Here is a 16,046-nt window from a genome sequence, read left to right as displayed (position 1 = left end):
GATCTTTTTTTTTTCTTAATATATTTTTATTGATTTCAGAGAGGAAGGGAGAGGGAGAGAGAGAGAGAGAGAGAGAGAGAGAAACAGCAATGATGAGAGAGAATCATTGATCCATTGCCTCCAGCACGCCCCCTACTGGGGCTCGAGATGGCGACCCAGGCTTGTGCCTTTGACTGGGAATCAAACCTGGGACCCTTCAGTCTGTAGGCCAGGATGCTGTATCCACTGAGCCAAACCTGCCAGGACTAGAAGATCTTCTTTAACACTTGGAATGCTTGATCATTATGGATAGTATTATTATGAAAGAGGGAATGTGCTCTATTGCTTGGAGAAAATGGCCAGGAATACATTAACATTAAAATGTTCTCAGCTTGACAAATAGTGAATGGAGCTAAGATAAATGTCCCCAAACAAAGTATTTAGTGTGACATTCTTTTGCAGTTGTATTGCTCTGGGGTAGGTTTGCAAATTGCTTCTTTACAGGTTAATATGAGATTAAAAGTGGTTGGAGAGCACTGGATAGAGCTCTGTACTTTGTTGAGAGAATTTACCCCTTTGTTGCCTGAGACATAAGGATTCCTGTCATTTCATGTGGCACCAGCTAATTCAATCATGCAGGTAGAAAGCCATTTTTAACTGTGGTAAGTATCTGTCGATCCATTACTGCTCCACACGGATGCTTCAGAATACATCTATTCACATGTGGGGGTGGATAAAATAGCATTGGGAACACTGAACATCAGTGACTTAGGTATACAATTGTTTTTATTAAATTTACTTAAATATTTAGTGCTTACTGTTTGCCAGGCACAATTCTTTTTTTTTTTTATTAAAATATATATTTTATTGATTTTTTACAGAGAGGAAGGGAGAGGGATAGAGAGATAGAAACATCGATGAGCGAGAAACATTGATCAGCTGCCTCCTGCACGCCCCCTACTGGGGATGTGCCCGCAGCCAAGGTACATGCCCTTGACTGGCATCGAACCTGGGACCCTTGAGTCCACAGGCCGACGCTCTATCCACTGAGCCAAACCGGTTAGGGCTCCAGGCATAATTCTGCACAATTCTAACTAAAATACCTGCCTTGCTGTAACTTAACATGTGAACTTAACTCATAATTAATTTGATTTTCTGCTTTTTAGGCAATGGCAAAGGTAAAAGGGCAGAGAATAAAAGAAATGAATCTGATACTTTTCTCTCTCAATTCTTGATTCCCTTGCCATATATGCCCACATTACTTGATTTGAATTCAGTTGAGTACTTAAAAATATGCTGATTTTTACAGAAAGGAAGGGAGAGAGAGAGAGAGAGAGAGGGAGAGAGAGAGAAACGATTTTTTGTCCTATTTATTTATGCATTCATTAGTTGATTCTTGTATGTGCCCTGACTGAGGATTGAACCTGCAGGGGATTAAACCTGAAACCTTGGTGTATTGGGATGATGCTCTAACCCAGTGGTTCTCAACCTGTGGGTCGCGACCCCTTTGGCGGTCAAACAACCCTTTCACAGGGGTCGCCTAAGACCATCATGCGTATCAGATATTTACATTACGATTCATAACAGTAGCAACATTACAATTATGAATTAGCAACGAAAATAATTTTATGGTTGGGTCACAAAATGAGGAACTGTATTTAAAGGGCCAGAAGGTTGAGAACCACTGCAACCGAACTGCCAGGCCAGGGCTTCTAAAAACGTTTTCAAGTGAGAGGAGTTTGGGTTCAAATGTGAGCTCTGCCATAATGACCTTGAGTGAATATGGTCTGACTGAACCTTTGTTTCTTCATCTATAAAATGGGAGACAATCAACCTCGTTGAGTTATTTAAGAGTGAGATCATTCATATAAAGCGTTGCCTTATACATCACAAGTGCTACATAAATGGAAATGTGATTGAAGTCCATTTTATTCAGCGTCTACCATCCAGTCATTGTGCTGGAAATCTCAGGATGAACAGTCTTGGTCTGGAAGAAGCTCTTAAAGTAGCCATGGAGATAAATGACCACATCCAAATAACTACAGCCTTTGGCATTTATAAGGAATTTCTTTTGTGTCATTGTCATGAGAGCCTTTGTAAAGCTTTGTTTAAATGGCCCAGAGTTGAAAATGATAGGCCATCTCAGGAGGAAGCCAGAGAGAGTTGGTTTTGAGACAGCCCACAGCCAAAGGATACCACCTTTTTTCTCCTGTGGCTTCACTCCTCCCCAGCAAAACAAGGACCTCCTGAAAGGGACCTCCCTTTCCTAGGGTCTGGACTCAGTTTGTGCAGGACTAAGAGGATATCTGGGTGGAGAGACTTTACATTTTATTTTATTTTATTTTATTTTATTTTATTTTATTTATTTTAAATTACTTGGACATTTTAATGAACTCCCCTCCATGTAGCTTCAAGCTGCCAGGACACAGGCCCCACCAACACCCTTAATCTTCTCCTCAGCTCTTCTGCTGAAGAACTTGGCCTTCACAATGACAGGCTGCTTTGGGAGCTTTCCCTTCCCCAGAACTTTGTAGTAGCCTGATCGCACCACATCAGTGATGGGAGCAACTCCACTCTTGCTTTTGGCAACATTCACCCGTGTCTGCTCACTGACCAGGGTCCACAGTTTATCAAGGTTGACAGTTGGGCAGAAGCTCTGGCTCCTCTTCAAGTGGTAATGCCTCATACCAACTTTCCCAAAGTAACCTGGGTGATATTTGTCGAAGTTGATCCTGTGATGATGCAGGCTACCAGCATTACCTCGACACCCCCTCCCAGGTGCTTCCAGTGCTTGCGGATGCAGCCGTGGCCGTGGCTCACGTGGCCCCAAAGTTTTCCGGTCTCCCTCAGTCTGGATGGCATGTCGGTGGCCGAGTTGCAAGAGTGAGACTTTACATTTTAAAACCAGAACAATCCCAGAAGACCCAGGGTAGTTTGCTCACTCTACTTAGGGGTCCTGTCCTTGTCCTGTGGTTGCTCGGAATCCTGAGTCAGGCTTTGTGGATGTTATACATCGTTAGACATAACAGCCACCCTCCGAGAAGGGGCAGGAGAGAACGGGCAGGATAGACAGGTGGAGGCAGTGTGGTTTTGTCAGTCCCCTAATTTATGAATCTGCTTTTTGGAATGGGATTATTATTATTTTAAGGAAGAAAGCTGTTTAATAAAGGCAAGAAAGCTAGACAGTACAAGTTAAATGTAAAGTTAATGGGATCTTTAAGAAATTACCCTTCAACAGTGGTATTTGTTGTGCTTGGTAGGGTTGTGTGGCACAGGACTTGGTACACTGCAGGCACTTGTTGAAGGAATGGTGTAATCAATTCTTCAGAAATAACTTGGAGAGCAGGGTTTTAGTTCCGCCTGGGTTGCTGCTTGTGGGATTTCAGTGTAGGCCCTTTGGGAGCTCATAGGAAAATGCATGAACCTAGATCTGCTCTGGGTTCCTCGGTGCACTGATGTCTGGAGTGTATGTATGTGTGAGCCTATGCTCTTCTTGACTATTTTTTTTCTTCTTGGTGGAACCACAGGATGCTAGCAGACAAGTTGCCTTTTCCTTTTGCAGCTAGGATGCTTCTGGAATGTGCCCATGTTATGAACATGAGCGTAGTGTGGACTGTGATGGGGGTGCTTGTGAGCACAGTGCCCAGTGCTTTCCTCCCAGAGAGACGGGAGAGATTTCTTAGTGAGTCTGTTCATGCCATGAGGGGCTGGGAAGCGAACCAGGCCTGTGCCATATTACTGAGTGGAGATGGCTGAAGCCCTGACTCCAATTTGCTGGTATTCCTTCTCTCTGAATCTCTAACTCGTGAGATTGATGGTGCGTGGGTTGTTTTGAACTAATGACAATTTTAGCTTCAGGCTCAAAAAAACTTCTGCCCTCCCCTTTTACTACCTAGAAGAACTTGAATTAGGACCTTGGCCATAGTAAGAGATGACTTTTTGACCCACCTATGTGGCAGGCAACTTTTATTTACTAAACATCTGCTCTGATCATCCTGCAATGAGCTTTTGAAGCCTCCCCAAAGTGCATGACCTCATCCCTAGCTGAGGATGTCTTACAGACCTTTCTGCCTCTTTCTGCCTCTGAACCTCTCGTGGGTGGGGGGTGGGGGAGTGTCTCTGACTTTCTGGTTTTGGTTATTTCCTCTTGTTAATCTTGTTTCATGTCTATTTGATTATTAGACCATCCAGAAGAACCTGGAGGGCAGAGAAAAGTTTATTCCACCCCCTCAATGGCAACTGATAAAACCCTTAGATAAGCCACCATTTTTCTAGTGTTTAGCTGATGTCTCAAACAATAACCCTTTGTGTTGTTTCTTCTTTGGAAGTGTAACTGGTTATCTGGAGGTGTTAGGTTGGTGTGGGCTGGACCTGCAGCCTATTGCCAGCAACAGTCATGAGCTGGCTGGTCGCCAGTTCTGTGAATCCCATCCACAGAGCACCTGAAGGCAATTGCTAGACATCTACATCACCCCTTCCGTCAGATTTCCCTGAAATCTTTATGTCTGCCAAGATATATTCATTGATGTTCCCAATAAGCCAGAGTTCTTCATGGTCTATTACTTCGTCTAAGAAAAAGGGGAATCTTTTAGGCAAACAGAATTCATTTAATAAATTACCTTTATTTCTGTACACAAAATGAAAAACATCAATTCAAAGAATTAGTGTTTCTTTGCAGTCAGTAGTTCACTTATTTTTTCCAACATTGGAATCAGGTCTATCAGAAATTAATCCTTCACACACCTTGGATTTATGACAAAATAATAAATAAAGTATTTGAGAATTGCATCCCTTGGTGGTCATACTTCCCAATAAGAAGCTCATTTACAGCCGAAACCGGTTTGGCTCAGTGGATAGAGCGTCGGCCTGCGGACTGAAAGGTCCCGGGTTCGATTCCGGTCAAGGGCATGTACGTTGGTTGCGGGCACATCCCCGGTAGGAGATGTGCAGGAGGCAGCTGGTCGATGTTTCTCTCTCATCGATGTTTCTAACTCTCTATCCCTCTCCCTTCCTCTCTGTAAAAAAAAAAATCAATAAAATATATTTAAAAAAAAAAAAAAAAAAAAAAAGAAGCTCATTTACAGAAAAATGTCTTCACTAAGAAGTTAAAAAGAACATGTCGGGTTTTACTCCAGACTTATTTCACCTTATTTGTGGAACCTGTCTGTAGATGCAGCAAACCCTCTCTTTAACATGCTCCTTAGAATAACTTTTAGAATTCCTTGTAAATTAGAAGGGCTGTAACAATCAGTTGTGAAGTCTAAGCAGGATTCAGCCTGGTTCTAGTTGCCTCAGCTTTCATCTAATTCCTCACCTCTGACTTATTGCAAAGGGCAGGACCATTAGATTCTGTTACTGCTTTCAGTACAGGTGAATGGGGTTTCACTTAGACTAAAATCTTAGAAATAAATGACTGGTGGACTGCAAGCTGGAATTCTTGCCCCACCATAGGAGGAAGCGATTCTGAACATGCTGGCTCCTCTCTGAGTTCTGCAGTCCACTTCCCTCATTTTAACTTCTCCTTTGAGATTCTGACTTGTAAAGAAACAAATTTCTTCCTTTTATGAGGCTTTTTAGTACTAGGTGACTGGTGTGTTCAATATAATCTATAGTACTTAACAGCTCAATACACGTTGTTTTCCCAAAGCTGATCACAGTTAAAATAAGACAAGTAGAAAGAGAGTGAGAGAGAGAGACAACAGTTTGAGGGAGGAAGAGTAAGTAAAGAGACTAAGAAGGGTAAATATTTGTGTAGGAATATGGCAATTTTAAAATTCAATTTTAGCTTCAAAATCAAGAACAACTGTTAATTTACACTGTGATGTTGGCTCTGGAATTAAAAACATCTTGCCCAAAGCAAATTGCAATTGTTCTTAATGTTCTACAAAATGACATGGAAGTAGATCAGATATTTTCTTTCCCAAACTATGTTAGATTCCACAATTTATAATAATTTTGGGGTTGGGGGACCTAACTGTAGTACAAGGATAATAGTATTTAGATATTATATGCTTTAAGTATAGTGCTAAGTACTTTAAGCCTGTTATCTGGGAGGTAGCTGAGCTTAGAAACTTAGGTGAGTTTATGCCAGAGCCGGGATATGCCAGAGTCCAGGCAGTCCATATTCTTAACCTCATCCTGGGACCCACATTCACCACTGGGATTAATAATTGGAAGAGGTGAAAACTTAAACAGGTTCAATGTAACATAATTTAAGAGGTTTGACTTCTAAACTGTCCTGTCTTTGGGAAGATGGATGGTTTTGGTGAACCACCTAATCGATTTGATGTGATTTTGAGGCCATGTTGTTTGAAAGAGTTGGTGATGGAATATTTTTGGGGGAATTTGCAGTGAGATTTCTGGTTATTACCTGAGCTTTGCCCTATGCTAACAAGTGTCTGCAAAGTGTGGTGGTGTGAAATGTTTCTGGAGGGACCGACCATTCTACAGAATGTAGGTGTGAGATATTCGATCAGCTGCTAGGAGCTGAAAACATTCGTGAATACAGCATTAAACAGCATTAAAACATGTTTCAACAAAAATCCCCTCCTATCCCAGTTACTATTTTCTCCCATATCAGAAAGTGGAATAAATCATATCCTTTCATATTGTCTTTGCTTTGTTCATGCAGTTCCCTTTCCCTGTGTCACACCCTCACAATACCCCCCCCCCAAAACACACACACACACACACACACACACACACACACACACAAAACCCCAAATCACAACCCCCACAACATCTTCATGGAAGTTGTAACTATATTCATCAAGATTTCCCTCTCATTTCACTTGCCCTATGGGTCCTCCCCCAACCCTCTCAGACAGAATTAACTTTCCTTCCATTTGTTCTTTGTAATCCCACTTAAGCCTGTGTATGATAATTCTAAATATGGTTGCGCCCCTGCTCCATTGTGAATTCTTTGTCCTTAGGGACCTTGTTTTGTTTAGGAGTTTGGATGAATGAACAGAAACAAATGAATAAACAAACTATTGATAATGTGGATTTGTTGGGATTAATTTGAGTGTATGTTAGTGGAAAATAGTGGTAGACCTGAGCATTGTTGTGCGATTGTGGCAACTAGCTAGATGCTTACCAAACTTCAACATTATTGACATCTGGGGCCAGATAATTTTGTTGTTGTAGGGAAACTGTCCTGCCCACTGTGGGATATAGCATCCCTGGACTTACTCTACCCACCAGATGCAAGCAAAGATGTCTCCAGACATTGCCAAATGTCCCCAGGAGTCAAAATGACCCCTAGTTGACAACCACTGTACAGACTATTTTCTGCATCTAGATGGGCCACAGGACTGGCTCTGACCGACAGGATAGGATGTATGTAAAGATGAGAGGCAGTTAGGAATGGGGTGCCTTTTCCACACTTGCTCTCTTTCTGGTCTGCTGGCCAGCTGCAGGGGTGAATGCTGAAGTCCTAGGGTATGATGGAGCCACAAGGTGGAAGGAACCTGGGTCCTGAATGACGGTGTGGAGCAGAGCCTCCCTTACAAAGCTGCTCTGGAATGCAATGTTAAGAAGAGATTAAGGCAAACCATTATTGCCTTACTCCAATGAGATTTTGGGGTGTTTATTTTGGCAGTCAGTCTATCTTGCCTAACCTCTCACACTTGGAATGAAGATACCTTGCTGAAGCAGCCATGTTTGTATTCCAACTAGTGAATGAAAACAGAGATTCCAACCTTGGAAAAAGAGACAGAGTTTTTGTTCTTGGGTAGCATCAGTCTTATTACCATAATTCTTATAATTTCTATTTTTATCAGAAAATGAGATGATGATACATGTGAATTTGTTATTCTGCCACTCTAATCATTATGACATATCAGTAATGAACTATAAGTAATTTTAGTAAAAACTAATAAAGCATCAAGTGTCCTAGAAGTTTTCATTTTACTATGTATGAATATGTACCTGCAATGCAAGTTCAAGTTGAGATATTTGTGGCAATTTATGTCTGTGTTCTAAAAATTTTGAGGGAAAATGACAGATGTTGGTACCCTCCAGTTACAGCTGTTTCCCACACCGCTAATAAATCACTGTATGATGTGATGGCCTTTGAAACGGACTCATACATGCTTAGTGTTACTGAATGCTGTGGATTAGTGTCCTTTAAAAAGCTCAACTTAAAACCTTGCTTATCAGGCTCAATTCAGTGCATAGTTCTAGATTTCTTTTGCAGCAATTAATTGCATTTGTGGTGTGTCTATGCAGAGCCACTGACCAAAATGGGTAAGTCAATGGGCTTCATTTGGCACCCATCTGGATGACAACAGTGGGGTTGTTTATGGCAAACAATGGCTGTTTGTGGGCCAGCCCTCAGTGGCTAAAAGCTTTGTGTTTGATTCAGTGGTCTTGCAGCCTGCTCTGGTTTCACAGCATTCAATCACTTGTACAAAGAGCCACCCCCAGTGAATCCCATCCTACCTGTCAGTCAAAGGATCCTTGTCAGGGAATAGAGCAAATCTGACTTGACGATTGTAAGATGGTGAAGTCTCTCTAGTAAAAATCTGGCTAGGCATCTGAACTGTCAAATATCTGATTCCTGTTTGTTTGTTTTTTTTTTCTCCGCATAGAAAACATTTTCACAATGATAATAAGACTAACGAACTCACATGGCACTAATTGTGTGCCAGGCTCTAAGTGTTTTGCATATAGTATGTGCATAATTCTCACAGTCCTATTAATATCTCTACTTTAATTTATTTATAAGAAATTGAAGCACAGGGAGACTAACTGACTTACCCAAGGTCACAAAGAGAGTGTCAGAGCTGAGATTAGAACCCAGCCTGAATGGCTTCAGAGTTTGTGCTAGAAGCCACTGTGGTATGCTGCCTCAGATTTTTCCTTCTGTTAGAGACTCCCTTTCTCTGAGATGTCCTGTATTTTGATGACTTTAAGTAGCTAATATCTGTATATGATGATTAAACAAAGTTATTAATATTATTACATGGGCTTATTTCTTTTGCATGGGTCGAACGTAATTTTCCAAAGTAGCTATCAGCTGATATTCTTATGTCTTCCATAACTCTTGGCATAATGCCTCCTCATAAGAAAGTGCTAACTGCCCTAACCGGTTTGGCTCAGTGGATAGAGCGTCGGCCTTCGGACTGAAGGGCCCCAGGTTCGAGTCCGGTCAAGGGCATGTACCTTGGTTGAAGGCACATCCCCAGTAGTGGGTGTGCAGGAGGCAGCTGATCGATGTTTCTCTCTCATCGATGTTTCTAACTCTCTATCCCTCTCCCTTCTGTAAAAAATCAATTAAAAAAACACACACATTCTTTTTTAAAAAAGTAAGTGCTAACTTACTTAGAACATTGGTTTGGTTATTTTCATACAGAGATGCTCCTTTAGAAGGTTACCCCTGTAGGAGTAGGAATACAGGTACATAAGGAACTCAAATGCCAGGTGGTTCTGGATGAAGTGCTATTGGAGTTTAGAGAGGGAAAGGTTACTCCTTGCTCGAGGTTTCAGAATGGCTGGATAGAAGAGGTAGCATTTGATGATGTCCTTGAAGGGAAGGCAGTAATCTGGACATGTGGGCAGGTGGAGTGGCGTTCCTGCAGTACCAAGGTGGTAGGGGCGGGTGGATCTTGTCTTCTGGACAACAAATAATGCACTCTGACTGGGCCATAGAGCTGTGAGCCGGACTAATAGGAAAAAGATGAGAAATGTTGGTGGGAACAGGGGTTTTGGATTTGTTTGGCAGGAAGCCATTGGTGGTTTGGGGGATGGGAAGGATGTGGGTATGAAGCTGTATATTCTGAAACTTAATTTGGCAGCAGGCGATATGGATTGGAGCAGGAAAGGACAAAGGTGGGGAGACCAGCCCAGGTCCGGAGAAGATACGGAGAAGACCTGGACTCCAGGGGAGGGTGACAGGCATGGAAAGGATGTGTGAATAAAAGACACATTTTAGAGACAAAATTAGCAGAATTTTAGAGATTGATTAAATGAGAGGTGGGAGGTAAACAGGTTTTCAAGTCTGAAGTACTGGATGGATAATGGTAACACATATAAAATTGCATCGAAAAGGCCAGATTTCAGAGAAATCAAAAGTTCAGTTTGGAAATGGCATTTAGTAAATGGATCAGAGCTGTGCCTTTAAGAGTAATCCCATCCAGATGGTCATTATGAGTCTGAGGTTGAACCACGTTGCCAAGTGGGGGAGAGAGCCTCTAGGGAGCTGACTGTGGAAGGACATAGGCCTAAAGAAAAAAGTCTAATTTCTGGAGCAGAGGACACGCGTTTATTGAAAATTAGGAGTGATATGTGACTTCATGTTTTGGTGTGGCTTAGTGTATATTTCTTATCCCCAACTTAGTTATGATTTTTCCTAGATTTAAAATATTTAAAAATGTTTTACAGACCATGCGTGAAGAATGTTCCATTCCGAACCTTGCGTGGGATATTGGGAATCTGGTTGGAAGACCCTCTGCTCATCTGGTCTGTCTGCTAACTCATCAGCCCCAGCTGTGCTGCAGGCAAGCCTGCCTTCCCCTTCTTGCCTCCTTTAGGATACTTGCCTTCTCGTTCTTCCTCTGTCCTTCTGTTCAAATCCTAACTCTTCCGTTAATACCCTACTCACATCCTATCTGAATCCTAGATGATTGCAGCTGACAATGACCTAGGCTGCCTCCTACATCTCACAGATCTTAGTGTATGTCCTGGGGATGGCCAGCTGCTGACCTGTGGTAGATGTGTGTCCTTTGAGGGCTGTGCCTGCCCTATACATCTTTTTTAAAAAATATATATTTTTATTGATTTCAGAGAGGGAGGGAAAGGGAGAGAGAGAGAAACATCAATGATGAGAGAGAATCATTGTTTGGCTACCTCCTGCACACCCCTACTGAGGATCGAGCCCGCAATTTGGGCACGTGCCCCTGGCTGGAATCGAACCTGGGACCTTTCAGTCTGCAGGCTGACACTCTATCCACTGAGCCAAACTAGCTGGGGCCTCTATGCATCTTTGCATTCCAGATACCTGATATATATATATATATATATATATATATATATATATATATATATATATATATTTTTTTTTTTTTTTTTTTTTTTTTTTACCAGTAAATGTTGTCATGAATTGTTATATCTCTAACTAGTACTTTTTAAAAAATATTATTGCATTTTATTCAGAATGTTGAGATATATCTTTTAAATTCTTTTAAAAAAATCTTTATTGTTGAAAGTATTACATAGGTCCTTCGTTTCCCTTCATTAATCTCTTCCAGCCCGCTCCCATCTTCCCTTGCACCCAGGCCCTCATCACCCCATTGTCCATGTCCATGGGTTATGCATACAAGTGCATTGGTTGATCTCTTCCCATCCACCCTCTCCTTTCTTCCCTCTGAGGTTCAGTCTGTTCATGCTTCTATGACTGTAACTAGAGTCATAGAAGACTACAGTCATAGAGACTACAGTGATCTTCCACTTTTTTAATATTCCCCCACACTATTTGGGCTATGGTATCTTCATGCTACTGGTTGGTTAAGGACTAGGAACTTTTCTTTTCTCTTGGGGAAGCCCAACATCTTGGGAGTGGATTCTTGTACCTTCAATGAGTTAGAAGTATAATATATTGGTTACCACCATTGGCTTAGCTTATATTTGTCTACTATTCAAAAGACATATTGGCTATCTTGATTGAGTCTTCTCTTCAGTCAGTTAATGCTCTGAGACGGTGGCAGCAAGGAGATTGGATTAGGGCAAATTACCCTGAGTTTTGCCTTTGGTTTTATGTAAGATGTTGGGGGTAGGTTTGCAGGAACCAAAATGTACTCAGAGACCAAATGGGTAACACGGTGGTAGAAGCTAAAAATTAGTTTTAATATTCTAAAATTAATCAGACAAAATTCACGTAATATGGTACGTGGGATGGTTGTGAACCAACAGAATGAAACTGCTTATTAAGGTAGATTTGGAAAATACTTGGGAGTGCAATGGCTCTAATTTTCCTTTCATGAGATTTGTTTACTAATATGATCTCATTTCTGTCAACCTCAAAAAGCCTCTAGTAATTAGTACCAATTAGTTAGAATCTGATACCAAGCATGCTGGCCTGTTCCATTTTCTCAGAGAACAAATCTACTTTCTTTGGGTTTTGGAGAAAGAACTCTTATGCCTTCAGAGAATGTGTGGACTGATGTTCATAAATGACTTTTAAATATATATATATATACACACACACACACACACACACACACACACACACATTGATTTCAGAGAGGAAGGGAGAGGGAAAGAGAGAAATATAAATGATGAGAGAGAATCATTGATCGGCTGCCTTCTGCATGCCCCACCCTAGGGATCAAGCCCGAAACCCGGGCATGTGCCATGACCAGGAATTGAACTGTGACCTCCTGATTCATAGGTCAATGCTCAACCACTGATCCACGCCTGAGTAAAATTTTAAATATTGAATATCTTTGAATTGAGTTTATAAGTTGAAAAGATAATTGCTGATATGGACTTGGCAAGTAACTAAATCCAGAGCATTTGTGAAGCTCTAAGTTACCCAATTTAATTCTCAGAATAATTTAAGAGTAAGTTCTGTTTTTGTCCCCAGTTTTTAGATGAGCAAACTGAGGCACAGAGAAGTTTAGGAACTTGCTCAAGATTATGCTGCCAAGGGCAAACCCGATAGAAATCCCAAATCTGATCAGTGGTAGCTTTGTTATGTCAGTCCATTACAATACAGCGGGTTTTCTTTTTCTTTTCTTTTTTTTTATCCTCACCCGAGGATGTGTTTATTAATTTTTAGAGAGAGGAACCGGGGGTGGTGGTGGTGGTGGTAGGAGAAACATTGATGTGATAGAGAAATATCAATCTGTTGCCTCCAATACACGCTCTAACAGAAGATCGAACCTACAACCTAGGTATGTACCCTGAACAGGAATCAAATCCTTGCACTGCAATCAGCTAAGCCACTTAACTGAGCCCGCTGAGCTTCAGTGGGTTTTCCGACTTTGCAGAAGTAGTTACTGTAGCAGGAGAAGAGGTAGAAAAGGGAGAAGAAGAAGAAGAGGAGGAGGAGGAGGAGGGGGAGGAGGGGGAGGAGGAGGAATCAGAAACAAAATATACTAACAATAAATGAGGGGGAGGAGGAGGATGATGAGCTATCAGAAACAAAATATACTAGCAATAAATGTCTCCAGTCATTAATTTCTGGATATAAAGATGAACATGATATTAAAAATGAAATAATAAAAATATTAGCATTTTAATTTCACTTTCTCTGTGCTATATTCATGGTAGAGTTGTGAGTAATTATCTTCTTGTGGCTGTGTTGTTTCCACACCAAAATTTCATCTGGAAATTGTAGTGCAACAAATAGCTGCTGAAATCATGATGGCAGTGATTATGTCCATGGCATAATTGTGCAAGTACAGAATGATGAGGTTATTCTGAGGGAAGTTGCTTTAGTAGAATGGTGAATGCTTTCAAATGTAGGACAAGCCAGAAAGGAAGAAGGCCTAATTATGGGTTTGTAATATATAATGGAAATGGATGAGTTTTCAGGACTGTTTTAAAGATTAAAAATTAGACAGCTCAGAGTTCATTCAGAGTTTTTAACCAAACCATTAGTGATATTTTCAGCACTGGTAGTAAGTGTTCTTTTTTTTTTTAAATTATGTTTTTATTGATTTTTAGAGAGGGAGGGAGAGGGGTAGAGAGATAGAAACATTGATTAGAAAGGAACATCATTGATTGGCTGCCTGCTGTACGCCTCCCACCAGGGATGGAGCCCACAACTTGGGCATGTGCTCTGACTAGGAATCAAACTGGTGACCTCTTGGTTTCTGGGTGGACACTCAACCGCTGAGCCACACTGGCTGGGGCAACTGGTAGTAAGCTTTTAAAAAACATTGTTAATCGCTAGCCTGTTCTGTGAAGTCTCCATTTCCAGTGTTGGGAGTGACTCACATCACCAGGTTTGCTGCCTTCTCTACTTCAGGGTCCCTCTCTGGAGTCTTCTTCTCAAGAGGTTTTAGCTTTTGCCATGAACAAATCTAGGTATTGGGAGCTTACATGTCCCAAGTAAATTGTTTCCATTTTAAAGTTGGGAAAACCTTGAGACTGAATGTGAGGTAGGATTCTACAGTTCACAGGTGGGTAGAACATGCCAGGCTGCTCACCCCGGTCATGCTCGGGAATCAGTCTATGCTCACCTGAGCCCTTCCTTCTGGTAGTATGTTAGCAGCACACCACAGGACACCAATGTGACCTCACCCTGGGGGCCTGCAGTGTCCATGGTTTCACCATTAGAGATTCATTCCTTGTGGGGTGAAAACAGCAGGAATTGTGGTCACTTGGTAGGCTGAGGGCTATGTCCCTACTCTGTGACTTATTTATCAGCCTTCTGATTGTGAGTAAATGACCTCATTTAAGATGAGACCAGCAATACCTATCTTGGAAGGTCACAGTGAAGGTTAATAATGGTCACGGTTGTGTGTGGAGCCCTTGCAAGGTGTCAAGTGCTTTTTAAAATATTATGTATATCTTAGTTCATTAAATTCTAGAAGGCTAGCTAATCATTTGAGTCCGGTATGTACCAGCCCCTTCGGGGAGCAAGTGCAGAAAGAGCGGGAGTATAAAAAAGCAGAGCACAGGTTGTAACATTACTGCACTGCTGAGACTCGGGGAAGGATGGTGGCAGGGACTCCAGAGGCGGTAGGAGGAGTAAGGTCAGCATCAAAAACAGAGCAGGAGGTGTGGACACAGGAAGACACAGGCACTCACTGTAATCTGGACTGTTTGCCTGGGATGGGCCAGTCCCTCACCTGGCTTCATTTTTCTTATTTTGGATTGAAGAAGTGAGGTCTATAAACACACTGGTAGGAAAATAGGACATTGATCCTTTTTCTTTCTTGGTTAACCTTAAAGATCTCTTTCTTCCCACATCCTTAAGAAAAGGTAGAGAGAGAAAAGTGATGTCCTAAAGCAAAACCTAAATGGAGTGGGGCTTGGGTCGTATTCGGCCAAGACACAAACACCAGGCTGGACCTTGGACCCATGGAGTCAGCAGGGATTTGAAGTCTTTTCTCAAGGGGAGCAAGCCAGCTGTGAAGGACCAAGGGGTGCGGGGACAGACCTGGGCACCTGAAAGGAAGGTGTGGTCTCCACCTTTTCTTGCTTGGGTAAAAGGAAACCAGAGCAGATGAGAGCATTTGTTCAAAAAAAGCTATGTGGGAGGCAAGGAGATGATATGTATGATATGAAGTTTTCTTTTTTTTTAATTTTAAAAATTTATTTTACTTTATTTTTTAATCCTCACCCAAGGACATATTTATATTGATTTGAGAGAGAGAGAGAGAAACATTGATGTGAGAGAGAAACATTGATTGGTTGCCTCCTATAGGTTCCCCAATCAGGGATTGAACCCACAATCTAGGTATGTGCCCACAACCCTTTGGTGCAGGGTATGATGCTTAAAACAACTGAGCCACCTGGTCAGAGCTATTTATTGATTTTTAGAGAGAAAGAGTAAGAGTGAGAGAGGGAGAGAAACATCGATTTGTTGTTCCACTTCTACATGCATTCATGACCAGGGATTGAACCTGCACACAACTTGGGTGTTTAGGGACGATGCTCTAACCAACTGAGCTATCTGGCCAGGGCAACATGAAGAATTTTTTTTTAATGCTGTGCTTATGTATATTTGCAATAATAAATCTCACCCTCTGAGCAGTAAAGCCTGTTTCTCTTTGGAGTGCATGTCATGTCTGCAATGAAATTTGGCCCCGAAGGCTTCCTCTGTGCTTTTCACTCCCCACCCCATCCCTGTCTCTAGAATTCTGACAGCAGGGGATTAGTGTTAAATATGTGTCCAGTAAAATAATATTCTTATATTTTCAAATTATTTCTTTCTAAGAGAGGGTGAGTGAGGTTTGGGAGAAATGGAAGGATATGATTGACAAGGTATATAGTGTTGCCTAGTCTGAGTCAACCCTTCCTGGGTTGAATTCAGAATGAACAAGCTCAGCATATAAGTCTATATCAGAAATTACAAATGTGCACAGTGAATACTAATTTAACTGTTACTCTCATGG

The 16,046-nt window shown here is 41.6% G+C and overlaps 1 protein-coding gene and 1 pseudogene across 7 annotated transcripts in view; one reads left to right on the top strand and one right to left on the bottom strand.

Moving 5' to 3' along the window:
• RNF152 (ring finger protein 152) overlaps positions 1–16,046 on the top strand; it is a 74,627-nt gene that overhangs the window by 8,413 nt on the left and 50,168 nt on the right. Inside the window, exon 3 of one of the 7 annotated variants that reach the window (XR_011472165.1) lies at positions 10,363–10,440. The exons of 5 other annotated variants lie outside the window; for them this stretch is intronic. The gene's annotated coding sequence lies outside the window, so the exon portion shown is untranslated. Of the gene's footprint in view, positions 1–10,362; positions 10,479–16,046 lie in introns of all 7 variants that reach the window. One more of the 7 variants, XR_011472163.1, reaches the window with a different exon arrangement.
• Positions 2,361–2,841, bottom strand: LOC139014575 (large ribosomal subunit protein uL15 pseudogene; annotated as a pseudogene).

Source organism: Myotis yumanensis, unplaced genomic scaffold (assembly GCF_028538775.1).
Source record: "Myotis yumanensis isolate MYYU_CA2020_CCGP unplaced genomic scaffold, mMyoYum1.0.hap1 SCAF_7, whole genome shotgun sequence".
Lineage (NCBI taxonomy): Eukaryota > Metazoa > Chordata > Mammalia > Chiroptera > Vespertilionidae > Myotis > Myotis yumanensis.
The sequence above is the reverse complement of the archived record's forward strand: the minus strand, read 5'-3'. Positions and strand labels throughout refer to the sequence as shown.